Here is an 18,149-nt window from a genome sequence, read left to right as displayed (position 1 = left end):
CCCAATTTTAACTTTCTCGAATTTATTCTAAATAAAATTACATGGTTGTGATTGAATTTGTATAGTATAGGAGTCATAGGTAGAATAAATATCAACCGCAAAAAGATAATTCCAGATAGTTTCTAAGTAGTTAGTCAGGATTTATAATAGGGAAATTCTACTATACGCCCATTTAAAAATGGTGTACCATATGCACCATTAATTATGCCATTTTATTCTTTAGTTATGACCAATTTTGTTCTTTAGTTATGACTCACGAATTCTTTAATTATACCCCATCTTGTGTTTAGCTATGACATTTTTTTAATTATAACTCAAAAAATAAAAATTATGTTATTTTTTTAATTATGTCTAATTGATGAGCAGTAATAGTATTAATGGAAAATATAATCCATAATGCAATATTGTGGCTACAATTATTATAGATATTTAGGTATTAGTAGATATTTAGAGACTTTGGCTAAGTCTACAAACAATAATCCTATATAATACTCTATACCAATATTACTATTTTCTCAACAACAACAACAAAAAGATGATTATGGAATTGGATTGATAATTTCATAGGTTTTACAAAAGTATGTTAATTTTGAAAACATGATGACTTTTATAATATTAATGTTTTACATTTGTTTTCCGAATTAAAAATTTTAAAAAGAGTTTAAACAAATAAGTATTGGAGCATGTGTGAAGGTAGAGTCTCATATCAGAAAAAGAGTAAATAGATGAATCTTAATATATATTAGATGAACTCTCCACTTATAGGCTTAAGTTTTTAAGTAGGTATAAGTTACTATATGAGAGGGTTCAAGAACGTCGTTGGAAAATTCGAATATCTTTGAAGATCCTTGAAGAACAACTTCGAATTCTCTAGAAGATGATGAGAGGCTTAGATTCTTCAATAGTCTCAACTCAAGAACACAAGAGTAAAGGAGATGATAGAGATAAGAGATTGGGTGAAGAAGAAGGCAAAGTAGCTAGCGAGAGAATAATGGCAAGGCTCTCCCATGGATCTCCCACTTTCACTCTCAAGGTTGATAATGGAGAAAGGAAATTAGTTCTTTCCCAAGAGTTAAATCTCCAAAATTCATCCCTTGTAAAGCTATGGGTGGGTGCTATTTATAGGCACCTCATGATGTAGGATGGAGCCCATGTGCAAGGCACATGGAGAATATTCTCTCTAACCACCTTGTCCGAGGAGGTGACCTCTCCGAGGATGAGGAAAACCCCGAAGAGGAGATCAACCTCTCGACGAACCCTTCTTCTTAGCCACACCTAACCAATGATCCCCAATCATCCCAGAGGGTCAGGGGTAGTTCCAGAGGACGTCCTACCGCAAAAGGGTCAGGGGTAGTTCAAGAGAACGCCCTGCCGCAAATATTGCCGAGTCTCAGGGACCCCCTAGATAGTGCCACCTCGACCCGGGTATAGGCTAGTTTAACCGAAGAGTGAATTTATCTCCACTCACCATCCTCGGGATCGAGTCCTTTGTTCGAACTCCATAACGCCCATGGTTCTGGTGCGTAGATCCCGGAAAGCTCCGAGCCCGCAAGTGTTTTGGGACTCATTAACGGAGCGACTTCTAGATTGCATCTGAATCGGTTCGAAGCCAAGTGCGTCGGACCTCTAGGTTCGTGGATCCGAACCATTTCGAGTCCGAGTGTCTCGGATCTCTAGGCTTGCTTAATACCCTTTCGAGTCCGAACCCAAGTAAGTCTCTAAGTTCGTAGATCCGAACTCTTTCGAAGCTTAGGGCCATTCAACACATTTGATGGCAATAAATTCGGACCCGCTAATCTTGGACTTGCGATAAATTCGGGCCCATCAACCTTAGACTATTAGGCCTAATTAATTTAGTGGGCTCAAATTAGCTCCTCTTACATTTGCCCCTTGCGTGTATGAGAAATTGTAGTTTTCTCGGACATGCATAGTTTCACCTTATTAGCCATGCTTCGCATTACGTCTTCAGGAATATTTGGTCTTTACAGAGTCCATGGATAAAGCTGAGGGCTCACCGTAATTTATAGATAAAATCAACAAGTAATATGAAATAAATAAATAAATAACCTTCTCTCTTTTTCTTTTTCTTTTTTCTTAACCCTTTTTTTTTTTTGAATTAATTTTTTTTTTTTTTTTGGTAAGTCAAACTTGAGTCTTCAATTCTTTTGAACAGCATGCATATTCCAAATTCTTCTAAAACATCTAAAATAACTAAAGATCCATTTTCTTATCCCAAGAAAATAAATAAATAAACAAATGAAAAAAAGCACCCATTTTTTAATATTATTAAAATGGTAAGGCTCAAACACTTTTATGGGTTTGGAAAATACGGCAGGCCTCTTACATACATATATATATATATATATATATATGTATGGAATATATGAGGGTATATTCAAGGGAATCTGCTTATCCTTTTGCCTATTTAAAGAAAGAACAATGTTACAGACCCCCAGTGGGGGTCTGACCCCAATGACGTGGCACAGCCTCGTTAGTTGAAAAAAAAACATTTTTTTTTCCCCACGCACGACCCCCAGCACCCCCACTGGGGGTCGGAGGCATTTTCCTTAAAGAAAAAGACAAAGAACCCTAATCAATACATTTCCTTTCTTTTTGCCTACAGTCGCCAACACCACCAAGGATCCTCTAGAGTGTTTTTTTCCTAAAGTTTCCTAAAGTGGTGTATTGTGTGGTTGAAATTTAATGCTGAAAAATTGATGTGACTTGTCATTAAATCTGAACCACACAATGCACCACTCTAGGAAACTTTAGGAAAAAAAACTCTAGAGGATCCTTCCTCCGCCAACACCATCTAATCTTTTTGAAAAAAAACTTATTCTCAGTCGTCTCTCTCTCTATAAAACAGAGACCAACCCAGGCTTCTCTTTTTCTTTTAGAAGGCTCTGTGTGTTCAACACCAGAAGCCACTATCGTGCTCTCCTTTAATAAACTAGGGGCTGCTGCAATACCAAAGGCCAACGTCATACCAGAGCTTCTTCATGTTTTTTGCAACCCGTTGAATACCACTGCAGCCGTCCTCCTCCTTTAACATTCTTTAATCGAAGCAACAACTCAGTGCTCTTCTTTAACTTTTGTAATCACTAAAGATTGCGCAGACCATCGTGATCCGCCGCAGCTCTGTCGCAACACCAGCCTGCCTATCGTCGTGCTGCACCCCGTCGACCTACGCAAGAGCTAACCATAGCTCAGCCCTGCGCGCTTTGTTCTGGCACCTGTGACCTCACTGCTGCTTCTATCCGTGGCTAACCAGCGCTGGCCACGCCGCCCACTCAGTGCAGTGTTGGCCTGCCCAGCATCCTTCTAGCCCACTGTTCACGCACGCTACTCGCACCGTCATCGATCTACTATGAAACCCATTTTTGGTGGGCCTTGGTCTTCCTCTTAACTATTTTTATTCCTTTCACTGTATTAGATTTGTAAATACAAGCTTAAAACCCTTTTTGTCAAACCCATTCTCAGCCCACTCTCTCTAACAGAGACAGATTCAGAGTTCGTCTTCTTCAAGGGGGCTCTGCTTCGCAGTTTGCTCACTACCGACTGCTACAATTCTGGGCACTGACTGCTGCAACTCTAAGTGCGTCGCCAACCTGTCACAGCCCCGACTACTGTAGATGTCATGACCCAAGCTACTACTGACCTCTCTTTGCTGCAACTCCGACCACTGTTGGCTTCAATGGTTCCAACGCAGACCACACACGTTCGCCCACTCAACGCAACGTGTGTGGTCTTGCCCAGCCTAACTCAATCTTGTTGATCTTGATCGAAGCCGACTCTGCTACGTCTTCAACACTGCCTTCGTCCTCAACTGTCCAACGCCGACTACGCACGTTGCCCTTTCAACGCGACGTGCGTGTGGACCTGCCTAGCACTGCTCAGCTTGTCATTGGCCTCGAGTGTACTTGTTTCATATCTACTGCCCGTGCTTGTGATTTTAAAATTGCACTGTAAAGCTTGAATTTGCTTGAAAATGTAAACTTGACTTGAGAAAGACGAATTCCTTTATTGTACAACCCATGAATCTTTGTTGTTGGCCATTTTGTAAAACCAATTTGAATTGTTAATCTCATATAAACTGAGTCACTGATGCTTGAAAGTTGTTTGAACATTGACAACACTTGCACTTGATTTTTGAGAGAAGATGAGATACTCGTTGAATTTTATTTTTAATTCTATTGAAGAAATCCGGGTTTCTTTGATCTTGTGGATGCTTGGGAAATAAATAGTTGATGCCAAAAATTTGTTTAATCATTGTAGCTTCATGTTGACTTAAGAGGAACCGGCCCTGAGAGCCAAAACCTTGATTGTTGTGTTTTCAAGAACTTGCTCATAGTAATAAAATTGTTGTAGCTTAAACAGATCATTATTATTTGTTGATGTTGTCCCATTCTGATAATGCCTGAATCATGATCTGAAATTGATATTGTTTGTCTCGTTTGTCAGCTTTACTATTTCAGGCAAATAAATTTTTGTGCAAAATCCACGACCCCGAGGCCTTCAGAATCTTCACTAATGAGAGCAAGGGCTATCCTTCGAAAGTCTGAACGAGAGCAAAACTGTCCCTCAGGAGTCCGAAAGTGGCATACACCCTACTTCAGTAAGAAAGATCCCTCTGGACGGCAACCAAGTCTACCAAGCTTGCACCAATAGAAGTAAAAATTGTCTCTCAGAAGTCTGAGCAGAAACAAGGCTATCCCTCAGAAGTTCGAGTGGAAACGAGGCTCTCCCTCAGAAGTCCGAGCAGAAACAATGTTGTCCCTCAGAAGTCCGAGTGGATGTGCACTTCTACTTCGGCAGGTAATGGAAGCAAAGGCTATCCCTCGAGAGTTCGAGTAAAAGTCCACTCTACTTTGAAAAGAAAGATCATCGGAGCTCGTATTGATGAAATCAAGGGCTGTTCTTCGGACCCGCACTAATGAGAGCAAGAGTTGTCCTTTGGAAGGCTCTCCCTCAAAAGTCCGAGCAAAAACAAGACTGGCTCTCGGAAGTCCAAATGGATGCGCACTTCTACTTCGGCAGTTAATGGAAGCAAAGGCTATCCCTCGAGAGTTTGAGTAAAAGTCCACTCTACTTTAAAAAGAAAGATCCTCGGAGCTTGTGTTTATGAAATCAAGGGCTATTCTTCGGACCCGCACTAATGAGAGCGAGAGTTGTCCTTCGGAAGTCCAAACAGAAGCAAGGCTGTTCCTCAGGAGTTTGAATAGTAGCACACACCCTATTTTGGCAAGAAGATCCCTTCTGATAGGCCACTGAGTCTCGAGGGCTGTTCTTTGAAAGTCTGAGTGGGAGAACACACTCTACTTCAGCAAGAAAGATCCTCAAAGCTCGCACTGATGAAAATGAGATTTGCTCTTCGAAAGTCTGAGTGGGAGCACACACTCTACTTCAACAAGAGAGATCCTCGAAGCTCGCACTGATGGAAACGAGGTTTGTTCCTTGGAAGTTCAAATGAAAGCAAGGGTTGTTCCTCGGAAGTCTCGGTGGAAGCATACTCTTTTCCTTGGCAAGAAAGATCCCTTCTAGCGGGCAATCGAGTCTTGAGAGCTCTTCTTTAGAAGTCCAAGTGGGAGCACACATTCTGCTTCAACAAGAAGGAACCTCGAAGCTTGCATTGACAGAAGTAGGGGCTATTCTTCGGAAGTCCGAGTGGGAGCACACATTCTACTTCAGCAAGAAAGACCCTCGAAGCTTGCATTGATGGAAGCAATGGCTGCTCTTCGGAGGTCCGAGTGGAAGTACACTTCTACTGTGTCAAGAAAACTCCCTTCAGGTTGGTAACTGAGTCTACTATTCCTCTTTCTTCTTTGAGGGGCAACAAAAATTGAAAACTGTTTCAAGCAACATAACACAATGAAGATATACACTGTAGAGAAAATAACTTCTAATGGAGATACATAATATGAAAGAAATAAATTTCTTCATGACATAAGAAAGATAGAACTTCTTGGATAATGCAGTAAATGTAAATTTTAAATGTCATAGATAGACTTCTTCCACGGAATGTTGACATTTGCCCCTAGAGTTGCAAGGTCATTTGAAAAGCTTTCACTAGCTGCTCGGGCTGTGGCCGTCATACACCATCATAGCCACATCTTCTAAGATATCCTGGGGCCCCTATTCTTTGAACTCTAGCTCATCCGCTTCGACTTTGTTTCTAAAGATCTTCTTAAGTGTTCGGCACTTTTCTGTAGGGTGCCCTAGTGATCGGTGGAAAACACAATAATTAGGGCCCTTACGATCCTTTTTCAACAAAAGCTCTTCGATACGAGGCAACTTCGGTTCCCCATCTGCCACCCATTCTTTAACTAAGGCCTTCACCTCCTCAACACTACATGGAAAAGGAGTGTCATTTTCGCAGTTTTTCCTCTTCTGACCTCTGAATTCCTCCCCCTACGACTTTCAGGTAAAAGACGCGGAAGCCGCAGTGACAGAAGGTCCTCGGGATGACTTGAAGCTGGTTTTATAACTAGTCTTGAACCCGATCTCCTGAGACTGAGGTATGTTGATGTTCCGGGATGCTTCAATTAGTGCCGAGAAGGTAGGTAGCTTGTGATTAACAAGAAGCATCTTGTACCCATTCAATGCCCCTTCAACACAGATTTGGACCAAATAGCTTTCATCCACAGCCTCATGACAGTCCACGGCTTTGTCTTGGAACCTTTTCACATATTCGAGAATGTCTTCACCCTCCTGCTGCTTTTCCTTACACAGGGTAAGTGTGGTCACTTTCTCGGCCACTTGAAAGAATTTGGCGTGGAATTTGTTAACCATTTCCTCCCAACTTCGGACAAAATTTGGGGCCAAATTAACATACCAACTATATGCTCGGTCAGTGAGGGACTTAGAGAATTCTCTCAGCCGGAGGACGTGGTTTGAACCATGAATACCTAGAGTCTCGATGAATCGCACAACATGTTCTCGAGCATTTTCTTGTTTGCCATCGAACTTGATGAACTTCGGCACTGTATACCCCTCGGGGTATGGATAGCTCAGCACCTCAATAGGGTAAGGTGGCTTGACATCCGGATCAGGCAAAGAGGGTAAAGTCCTCTTGCCTTGTTCGAGATCGAACATGGCTTGCACATCGGAGAGAGTGAGAAACTGTTGAGGGAGAGAATTTGATGGTGGTATTCTCGGAACCTGACTTGTAGACCCGAAGACCAAGCTTGGAGCAACTTGGCCAATTGGGTGCTGAGAATTCACCATCGGTGAAGACACATGATGATATTGGCCATCGACACCTATAGACACGTCATTTGGTGATGGGACGTTGCATTGGGCCCCATAAAGTTCATTGCACGCCATAGCTATACTGGGTTGGACTTGCAAACTTGGCGTCGGAGCCAAAGGAGACCCACTCGGTACATGAGTAGAATTTACAATCGGTAGAATAAAATTAGGCATGAATGGAGCATCATTTTGTAAAGGAATTTTTGTAGGCCTTCCTTGAATTTCCACATTCGCTGGAACACCATTCATCGCGCCGGAAACTCCTCCAACCACCGATGGACCATGGCTCAATCCTCCAGGTGTGTGATTTTGCGCTCCACGGGCCGCAGGTTGGCCATGACTTGTTCCTCCTAGCACTTGATTCTGCACACCATTTTGTACAACATGAAGTTATTGATGCTTGTCGATGCCGACTTGACCTCCATTTGTTGCTGGTGGTGCAAAATTCAAACCCATCACCAACATGGTATGGATGAGATTTTGAAGGATCATGAGAATCTCTTGTTGAGTGTGTTGGAGTCCTTGAATGGCTTCAAGCATGAGAGGTGAGTCTTGAACTTGAGTCCTTTCATTGCCACCATTGGAAAAGCTTTGTTGATGAACTTCTTCTTCTCTTGCCATGTTCACCGGAGTTGTGCAGATTCCAGATCTTGTTGAGACCATTAACCAATCCGCCTCCCCAGAAGAGTCGCCAAATGTATGAGAGGGTTCAAGAACGTCGTTGGAAAATTCGAATATCTTCGAAGATCCTTGAAGAACAACTTTGAATTCTCTAGAAGATGATGAGAGGCTTAGATTCTTCAATAGTCTCAACTCAAGAACACAAGAGTAAAGGAGATGATGGAGATAAGAGATTGAGTGAAGAAGAAGGCAAAGTAGCTAGAGAGAGAATAATGGAAAGGCTCTCCCATGGATCTCCTACTTTCACTCTCAAGGTTGATAATGGAGAAAGGAAATTAGTTCTTTCCCAAGAGTTAAATCTCCAAAATTCATCCCTTGTAAAGCTATGGGTGGGTGCTATTTATAGGCACCTCATGATGTAGGATGGAGCCCACACATGGGGAATATTCTCTCTAACCACCTTGTCTGAGGAGGTGACCTCTCCGAGGATGAGGAAAACCCCGAAGAGGAGATCAACCTCTTGGCGAACCCTTCTTCTTAGCCACACCTAACCAATGATCCCCAATCATCCCAAAGGGTCAGGGGTAGTCCCAGAGGACGTCCTGCCGCATAAGGGTCAGGGTAGCTCAAGAGAACGCCTTGCCGCAAATATTGTCGAGTCTCAGGAACCCCCTAGATCGTGCCACATCGACCCGGGTATAAGCTAGTTTAACCGAAGAGTGAATTTATCTCCACTCACCGTCCTCGGGATCGGGTCCTTTGTTCGAACTCCATTACGCCCATGGTTCTGGTGCGTAGATCCCGGAAAGCTCCGAGCCCGCAAGTGTTCTGGGACTCATTAACGGAGCAACTTCTAGATTATGTCTGAATCCGTTCCAAGCCAAGTGCGTCGGACCTCTAGGTTCGTGGATCTGAACCATTTCGAGTCCGAGTGCCTCGGATCTCTAGGCTTGCTTAATACCCTTTCGAGTCCGGGCCCGAGTAAGTCTCTAAGTTCGTAGATCCGAACTCTTTCGAAGCTTAGGGCCATTCAGCCCGTTTGATGGCAATAAATTCGGACCCACCAATCTTGGACTTGCGATAAATTTGGGCCCACCAACCTTGGACTATTAGGCCTAATTAATTTAGTGGGCTCAAATTAGCTCCTCTTACAGTTCCAAATAATGTATATTGGGTCTTAATATGGCATTTGTGGACTCTAGAGTTTCTCTCTAGTAGATTGGGCTGGTATTGATGTGTGCTTGTAGGCTCCCAAATACCTTAACAATTGGTATCAGAGCCAATATCAGACGATTTATGGGCGGACTCTTATGAAGCATTAATGTTGGTGGACTTGGGCTTACACAAAAACTCTTGATGGAGCAAGAAAAATCCATGATATGTAACGCCTATTGTCTTGAATTTTGCTTTCTTGAACGAAGATGGTATTCACAATCGAAAAAACCTTAGCACCAACTCTTCCCCTCCTTCTCCTAATCTTCATGTTGTCTTTCAATAAGGCTAACAACTCTTTGATTCACATATATATAAATATATGCAAACCCCAATAGGATGGGAGAGGGGACCAGGCCTAAATAAAACAATCATTGGGCCCTCCCATTAAGGAACCCAAATAATTTAAAACAGGCTTTACACCTCCATACTACATATCCACATGTCAAACAATAAATACACTAAGATGGACCATGGCCTAAAACTTTATGGATCACAATAATAATTTTGGACTCATATAAGTCAATCTGTCTGAATCACTTTCAACTTGTTTTTCACAAACCAAACAAAATATAGTCAATGGCAGTCTAATTAAGAATAAATTCTTACAGATTTTTCCTGTTTAGTTTTGTCTATATTTTAGTTTTTTTTCTTCTTAGTGGTGTGGTCCTTATCGGTTAGATGTGGCAATTATAATGGATATTAAAGACCCTAAACCCTAAAACACAAACAAACTAACAAAAGTTTTTAATTTGTTATTTGGACTTTGGGAGAAAAAAAATTAACAAAATGAAAAGAAATAATAGTGGTAAAGAAAAAATGAGTAAAATTTTTGTTATTACGTTTCGTTATTACACCTCTGGCTATTCTATGTGTTTTCATCATTAGTGGATTTACTTTGATTAAGCATTTTCACAGACCCTTTTTTCAATGATCATAATTTATAATTGGAGAATTGTACATTTCAACATTATTCAAGATCAAATTAACAAGAAAATAGATTGCGTGGATGTGTTAGGGAAAAATATGATTTTCCTATCAATCGAAAGAAATAAAAGCGACACGAAAAAAATTAAATCAGCAACACAAGAATTTTTACATAGTTTTCTCAATCTAAAATACGTCCACGAGATCATAGTCCGATTACATTATTTACAAACAATTATAAACAAGACACAAAAAGTCTCACAACTATCCTTAGATGAATTCTAAATAATCACAAATAAAAAAAGGAAAGACCTATCTAAAATGGATGAACAAATGTCTTCAAACCAGAGTTAGTGAAAAAAAATTAATGAAATAAACCAGAGTTGGTAAAAAAAATCAAATGAAATAAACTAAAGTACATCATTACATTTATAAAATAAAAAATAAAAATTAATGATGAGTTTTTTTTTTTTTAGAGAAAGAGAGAGAATTACACTGACATGTGTCAGTTAAAAAATATTATAAATATTAATAACTATAATTATTTTAATATATAATTAAATTACTCAAGTGCCTTACTATTTATTATAGAGGGGAGCAAAAAGGTCTCCCTTTTTTTTAGAACATTAGAAAGACAAGACTATTCAAAATTAGGAGTGTAAATTTGGCCCAGTCCGGCCCGACTCACGGTTGGGTCTCGCGAGCTCCCGTCAATTTTTGAGTTAGGCCGGCCCACATGGGAAAAATCTTGGCCCAAGCCCAAGCCCACTCAAAATCGAGCCGCAAGGCGGAGCTCGGGTCGGGCCGTCAGGCCTAACTATTTTTTAAAAAAAAATTCTACCAAAATAGCTTAAAAATGACATTGGGCCTCGAGTGGGCCGGGCGAGCCTTGTAGCGAGTTGGTGGGGCGGGTTTGGCCAGTCAAGCCTCAAAACATACGACCCAGGCCTAGGCCCAGGGTCTTGAGCTGGGCTCGAGCCCGAGCCTGACCAGGCCTAAACAAGCCGGGCCACACCAAGCCCAAATGGGTCATGGGCCGAGGGGCTAAATTTACATTTCTACCCAAAACTTTAAAAAATGAATTTTTTAATTTTTAAATTTTATTAGTAGAATAATTTTTAACTGTAATATATACTTAATAGGGAAATTTAGCTAAAATTCCTCCATTATATCCTTATTTGGTGAAAAAGACAACCCAATTTATTTTGCTTCATAAACCCCCTAAGGAGGAGGTGTATAATTGAATAAGGACAGATCCTTTTTTTTCTTAGACAATATTGTCAGTGTATATATATATATATCTCACAGAACTCTTTTGACGATAAACAGTTTTATTTTATTTTATACAAGTTTTAAAATGTTGTATATGTGTATTTTTAGTTAGTTTATCTAATATGTACTATGTTTTTTGTAACAATAAAATGTTACTGTGAACCAAAGTAACATGTTACTGTTTACGTCAATTTTGACGATATTTTTTTTTCATTTTTTAAGAATTTCATAGTCAATATGGATTTTGTTTGATAGATCTTAATGAGAGAATTCTAAAAATATTAATTTTATTAAAAATTGACATCTAAATCAAAAGTTATATTATTTTAAAGTTTAAAATATTAAATTATTCAAGTATATTTTAGTAATAGTAGTATGTGTTGAATTTTTCAAAGAAAACTTTTTGTGTTTATCTTTAATGCATAAAGTTTTATTATGATAGGATTTTGACCAAATCTCTCCCATTTAATGCTAAGATACATTAGCAACTAATTATTGCAACATATTTATAATTTATCCATAATGAGTAAAGGTAAAAATTTAATCCATCTATTTGAACTTCTATAACTTTTTTCACACTTGTAATGGAAAATTCATCATATTAAAGATTATATTCTAACACAATATTTTTTTATATATTTTTAAATAAAATTAATACTAAAATTTAAATTAATTGTAATGGGCATTAAGTAGCGTGCGAGGCACGCCACTTTCTCACTAGTTTGTGTTACACCCTGACCTTGCTTTTGCTTAATTGATTATTTAATCATTAATTAGCCTTGTGATAATTGCTTTTTCATGTGTTAGTACAAGTGTTGCGTGAATTATGTGATAAAGAGATTAATTCCAATTCCGAAGAGCTAATATGAGACCTTAAATATTTAATTTGTCATGTATAGTATTGATTTAAAATCATGATATTTGCATATGAGTCATGTCACATGTTTAATTGCATGTATGAGAATTTAATTTATGATAGGAAAAATTTGTCTGATCCGCTAATTTTGATTCAGAAATTTTGTATGAGACTTCACAATCTAAATTGACATATGTGAGATTAATTTATAGCTATGAAATTTATATATAAATGATTATTTAATGTTTAATTGCAAAATTTATGTGTTCATAAGTTTTTGATTCAGTAATTTAAATATGACTGAATAATTGTAATTTAATTGATATGGGCCTAATTCAAGTTTAATAATGTAATTAAGGGTTGTATATGATTAGATTAACTATATTTAATTAGTTTGATGAGTTATTTTACGTTAATTTTAATTTTGTAAGCTAAGGCCTTGTTTGGATGATTTAATCATCTTTTTGGATTAAATAGAGATGTAGAGTGAGTTGGTGTTAGCTTGTGTGTTTTATGTTGAGAGAGAGGAGGAAGAGGAGAAGTTAGGGCTTCTTGATTTCTTCATCCTAAGGTAAGATTTCTCCATCTTTTTCATATTTTGATCTTGTTTTGCATGAATTCACATACTAGAGCTTGTATTTTGGGTTTTGAAGAGAAGTTCATGGAACTTTGCCATCTAGGGTTTGAGATTGATGAGTTCATTCATCTATCTTGTGTTTCATCATTGTATTCATGCATTTTTCATGATTTTATGACAGAAATCATGTATCAATCCAGTTTTGTATGATCAATTGCATGTGTATGAAAGTTTTGAGGAGAGATTTCATGAGTTTTGTATGCTAGGGTTTGGAATAGATGGATTTTCATGCATTCACTCACAATCATCCATGTATCATTACATTTATTGTAGATTTAAGTTTGAAATCTTGCATTGATTGTGTTTATAGCATTTGTTGCATGTGTATTTGAAGATTCAAGAAAGTTTCATCATGTTTAAAATAGCGAATGAGAGATTTTGAAATTTTGTTTTGAATCTTGAATAAATCTTTCAATTGATGTTATCTAACATGTTTTAAGAACCTTATGACTCATTTTATGAAAGGAATTTGAAGTTTGTTGATGATTTTTAAAGATGAGTTTTCATGTTAAATTTACGAATCAGAAAACTTGGAGATTGTTTTGAATCTTGAATTATTCTCTCAATTGAAATTATTTTACTTATTTTTGGAGCTTTGGGACTCTATTGAGGTTGGTTAATTTGAGTTTGAAAATATTATTTTGAAGATGAGTTTTATGTTCAAATTTACGAAGTAAAAATCATTAAATTAGGCTTGATTCATGGATTAAGTTTTCAATTGACTATGTTTTTCATGTTTTCTTGCATATGGGACCCCTTAGGACATCTAGAACTTGCATTTTAGCACTCTAAGAGCATGTTAGCAATGTTTTGAGTTAGGCATAAGGTTGAAATTAGGTTTAAGCCATTTGTTGCATCGTTTATGTTCTAAATCTTCAAGTACATGCTATGTGTGATATGTAGGTCTTGCGCCGAGCGTTGAGCCGTCTGTTTAAAGGTTTTCTCATCTTTTCTTCTTTTGAGGTAGGGATATCTAGTTCTCTTTTAATACTTTCATTTATGGATAGATTTGTGGTATTTTTCCTAATACAAAATTTATCTTTTATGCATTTTGTGATAAATCATGAGATTGGGGGTTTAGGTTTGATGTTCTGGGGTTTACCTTTTTGGGTTGGGTTATGATTTTGGGTGAATGATGAATAGAAGAGTTGAAATAAAAAGTGTTTTTTGTGAAAAGCTTCAATTTCTTCCAAAACCCTAGTTCGGCTCATAAAGATGGTTGATGGTTTTTGCTTAAATTGAAAGTGGCGTCATAAAGTTGAGGTGTTAAATTACACATATCCATGTTTAATTGAATTTTGAAACTGTTTGGAAAATCCATGTAAAAATTGCGATTGAACTCTTGTTGTTAATATTCTTAAGTTGTGTTATGAGATGAGATTGAGTTTGGGGATTTTGAATTGTGAATTGTATTGATGATATGAGATTTTTGATGAAATGATGAAGTGGAGATTTAAGAAATGTGTTGAGTTATGTTGAGCTGAGTTAAGTTGTGTTGAGTTGAGTTGTGTTGAGTTGAGTTATGTTGAGTTAAGTTGAGTTGGGTTGAGTTGGGTTGTGTTGTTTTGTAATGGGTACCTGTGCACGGAACCAAGGTACCCAATTGCCCTGTCTGCGAATATCGCCAGACGAATATGAGAAAATGTTTTTGAGTGTCCATGAGTCTGCCGTTTTTAGAGTTGACAGATGTGAAAAATCATGATTTTGGGTGTCCACGTCCCCGCCGTTTCTGGTGTCGGCAAATGTGGAAAAAGAAATATTTTTGGGTGTCCAATCGCCCCGTCGTATCGAGCCGGCAAATGTGGAAAAAGAAATATTTTTGGGTGTCCAATTGCCCGTCGTATCAAGCCGGCAAATGTGGAAAACATGAATGTCGGGTGCCCGCTATCCCGCCGTATCAAGCCTGCAAAAGGTGGAACGTGTTGAGAAATGTGTTGAGTCAACGATAATGTGTATGACTCGTAATGAACTTATGAAATTACAATTTGTTGTGTGATATTGTATAGTGGAGAAATGCATATATAAATTACTTGAAAAGAATGGAAAATGAAATGGTAATTGGGTAAGGAGTTGATGATGATGAACTCACCGGATTGTTTTGTGACCAAAAGTGAAGATTATGAGTTTTATTTTGTGAATAATAGTAATATTAATTTAAGTTAAAGAATGTGGACTTATAGTAATTGTGGTATAATTGGGTTGGAAGTTTAAGTAAAAAAGAAGAATCTTGTCTGAACTTTTGAAGAATGATTTTATGAGAGATGAATCCTTTAATCTTGTAAATGATGAGTCTTCTTAATAAGATGTTTTAGGAGAGGATAGGAGAAAAAAACGAAGTAGGAATACCTTTATTTTTGTATATCTATGATTTGGTGTGTTTATGTGGTATCTTCATAGTTATAGCTATGTATGAGTTGAAATTTTTGTTTTGAAATATATAAAAGAGAAAAATGGGACTTTCGCTCAAGTTTGAAATGTTTTGAATATTATGACAAATTGATGAATAATCTATGATGATTTGGAGATTTTGTGAAAAAGATGAGGAATAGCCCTAATTTTCTTTAAAACCCTAGATTCAAAATTTTGGTCTAAAGTGGGTTTTCAATCAGGTCGAGGATTTATTTCATAAATTGAAGACGAATGTTTATTTGAAAGAGGGATTTGAAATCAATTGTAAATATTTGAGAAATTGAATTAAAATGGATTTATATTCTTGATTTAAGTTAAATTACTATTGATGATAGAAATGTTGATGTGATGTAACGGATAGACAAGTGGGAATAGAGTGTACAACGGTTGTTTTTTAATATAAGGGGAACTTGGACTTTAATGTTATAGAGTTATAATAATTGTGAATTGTAAAATGAAAATGAAATGAGGAATGTCTTGGAATTGGATTAATAAATTTAAAATGATGTTGTTTTTTAAGTATACTTATTTTCAAAGAAGACTTATGGTTTTTCTGATGATGAAAGATAATATTTATGGTAAAAAAATTTCTTAAATGTTCAAATGAATTTTGAGAAAATAATACTCTACGTATAATATTTTGGGCATACAAAACGTCACATTATTATATAGTATCACCTTGCATGCATGATTGTTTCTATCTATGTGTTAGTTATTGTTTTAGAACTATGAGATTCTTACTGGGCATTAGTGTTCATCCCACGTTGATGAATTTCACAAGTAATTGAAGATTTCAAATATCAGGACATGGAATTTCCTTCTTGTGCAGTCTTATGATTTTATTTTGAGATTGTAAAATATACTTGTAGTTCAGAGATCAGTATTTTCTTGTATGTAAATGCATGTAAGCCTCAGGGCATTTATTTGCTTTGTATGTAAATGACATGGTTGTGTAACGAGAGAGAACGTGTATATTTATTTATTCATCAACTCATTAAAAGATGAATTGTCATTTGTAAATGGACTTAATTAATGAATATTGGTCATGTTATTTGAGTAATAAAATATGGGACGTGACAGTTTGGCCTCTTTTGAGTCACATCACCTCTCTATTTTTTTACACTTAAAAAAAAATCAAAAAAGCCAATTTTGTAGCCTATTTTGCCCTTTAATTTGTTTTAAAATTTTTTATTTTGCCTTTTAGTTTGGTTGGTGAATTAATTGGTGTTGAGGGTTTTGGAAATTATGTAAGAAATTTGGGTTAATTGTGACAAATTTACAATGTAGAATTTGCTTTAAAGTGTTGTTATTAGCACCTTATCAATTATTTTGAACTTCTTATTTCTTTGGATCCCCATTTATAAATTTTAGAACCCTTAAAATTTCTTTTCTCCTCCCAAATAATACCAAAATTTATCCTTGTGAAATAATTTCAGCCATTCATTTGAATGCACTCTAACAAAACCCATGAAGGTGATTGCTATCTTATCTTTACATACTTGTTCATGACTTGAGAAAATAAATGTAAGATTTTTTTGTTATTGATTCAAAATTTCCTTTTTGTGGGTTATGTGATCTCCACGAGCTTGGATTTGTGATCTCTCAAGTGGGTTTCTTTGAATTCTTTGACAGTTTCAATCCTTATTCCTCATCTTACCTAGGTTTTGTAATTTTAAAGTTTGAAAAAAGTTCATTAATAATGTTCGGTTATCTGTTTCTGAACAAATAAGAAATGTTCGATTTCCTATTTCCGAACAAAAAAACAATGTTCGGGTCTATATTCCCGAATTTTGGTCATATGTTTGGGAGTTCAGTCCCGAAAAAATGACGAACAGTTTTTATTATTTTTGTCATTTTTTTCAATAAACTTACCCTAACAATGCCAATTTTCTCTGAGCTAAAAACACCGTCAAAGCTATGAACCTTCTCTGAGCTTTTATTGTTGTACTCCTCTCGTTTCATGAAGTTGTGGTTGCTGAAAAAACTTCCACTCATTGTCATTGCCAAAGAAGTGTAGATAATCAAATAGTTGTCATCGTTACCGCCAGAATATTACTGTCAAAAGGTTTTCAAGGTTTTGAGGGTGGGTAGGTTTTGAATGTGAGATTTGGAGAAGATGGATGGGTGGTGATGGAGGTGGGTGCTCTCATAAATTCTAACTCATGATGTAATGGGTGTGTATGCTTAATTGTGAGATAGGGTGTTCTAAAATTATTGATATCATTTTTAGTAATTTCATTTGAGGTTATTATTGTAATAAATAACTAAAAAATGGAAGGTCTAAAATAATTGATGGAGTGCTAATAGCAGTACTCTTTTTATAACGAAAGTTAAACTTTTTTAAGTTGTTCCAAAACTGACCCTTTGTGTTGGCCACTCATGCTTATGCAGGAGAATTCATTCCCATTATTGATGGTATCCAGGTTTAACGGTTTTTGACCGTGCTACTCTTCACGGTGGTCATGATGATTTGACATACTTCCATGAACTTGCAATTTTCCACAACAATCAACTTCGCATCTGCACAACTAATGGCATCGATCCAAATACATGAGTATCAACTTCCTCTCGATTATGTCCAACCCCTCGTAGAACTTATTGTTCGACATCATGACAGATGGTCTGATTATCATGATCATCCAATTTATCGTGTTCTAAATAAAAGATGACCCAATAAATGCCAGTTTGATGACACTACCTCAAATTCTGATAATACACCTTTTGATTTTGACTGGTATCTAGAAACATAGTGAAACTATGTGAGTGTCTGATCTGTGTACTATGAGAGCATGTTTGATTGAGTGGATTAGAGCATGGGATTGGGATTATTAATCCGTGGGTCCAATTATCCTATGTTTGTTTTAACATTTTGATTTAGGATTCTTAATCCAATGGATAATTAATCCAACAAATTTATAGGATTATTAGTAATGGGGTAGGGGTGGGATTATTAATCCAATGGATATT

At 37.0% G+C, this 18,149-nt stretch overlaps 1 long non-coding RNA gene across 1 annotated transcript; it reads left to right on the top strand.

Moving 5' to 3' along the window:
- The first annotated feature begins 12,591 nt into the window (after positions 1 to 12,591).
- On the top strand, positions 12,592 to 17,876 carry LOC114282847 (uncharacterized). The gene is made up of 3 exons (XR_014332179.1): positions 12,592 to 12,707; positions 13,677 to 13,736; positions 17,574 to 17,876. It is a non-coding gene; the product is annotated as an uncharacterized LOC114282847 (long non-coding RNA).
- The last annotated feature ends 273 nt before the right edge of the window (positions 17,877 to 18,149 follow it).

This window comes from Camellia sinensis, chromosome 6, assembly GCF_055761805.1.
Source record: "Camellia sinensis isolate YWXY chromosome 6, ASM5576180v1, whole genome shotgun sequence".
Taxonomy (NCBI): domain Eukaryota; kingdom Viridiplantae; phylum Streptophyta; class Magnoliopsida; order Ericales; family Theaceae; genus Camellia; species Camellia sinensis.
Note: the sequence above shows the minus strand (reverse complement) of the source record. Positions and strands in the feature narration are given on the sequence as shown.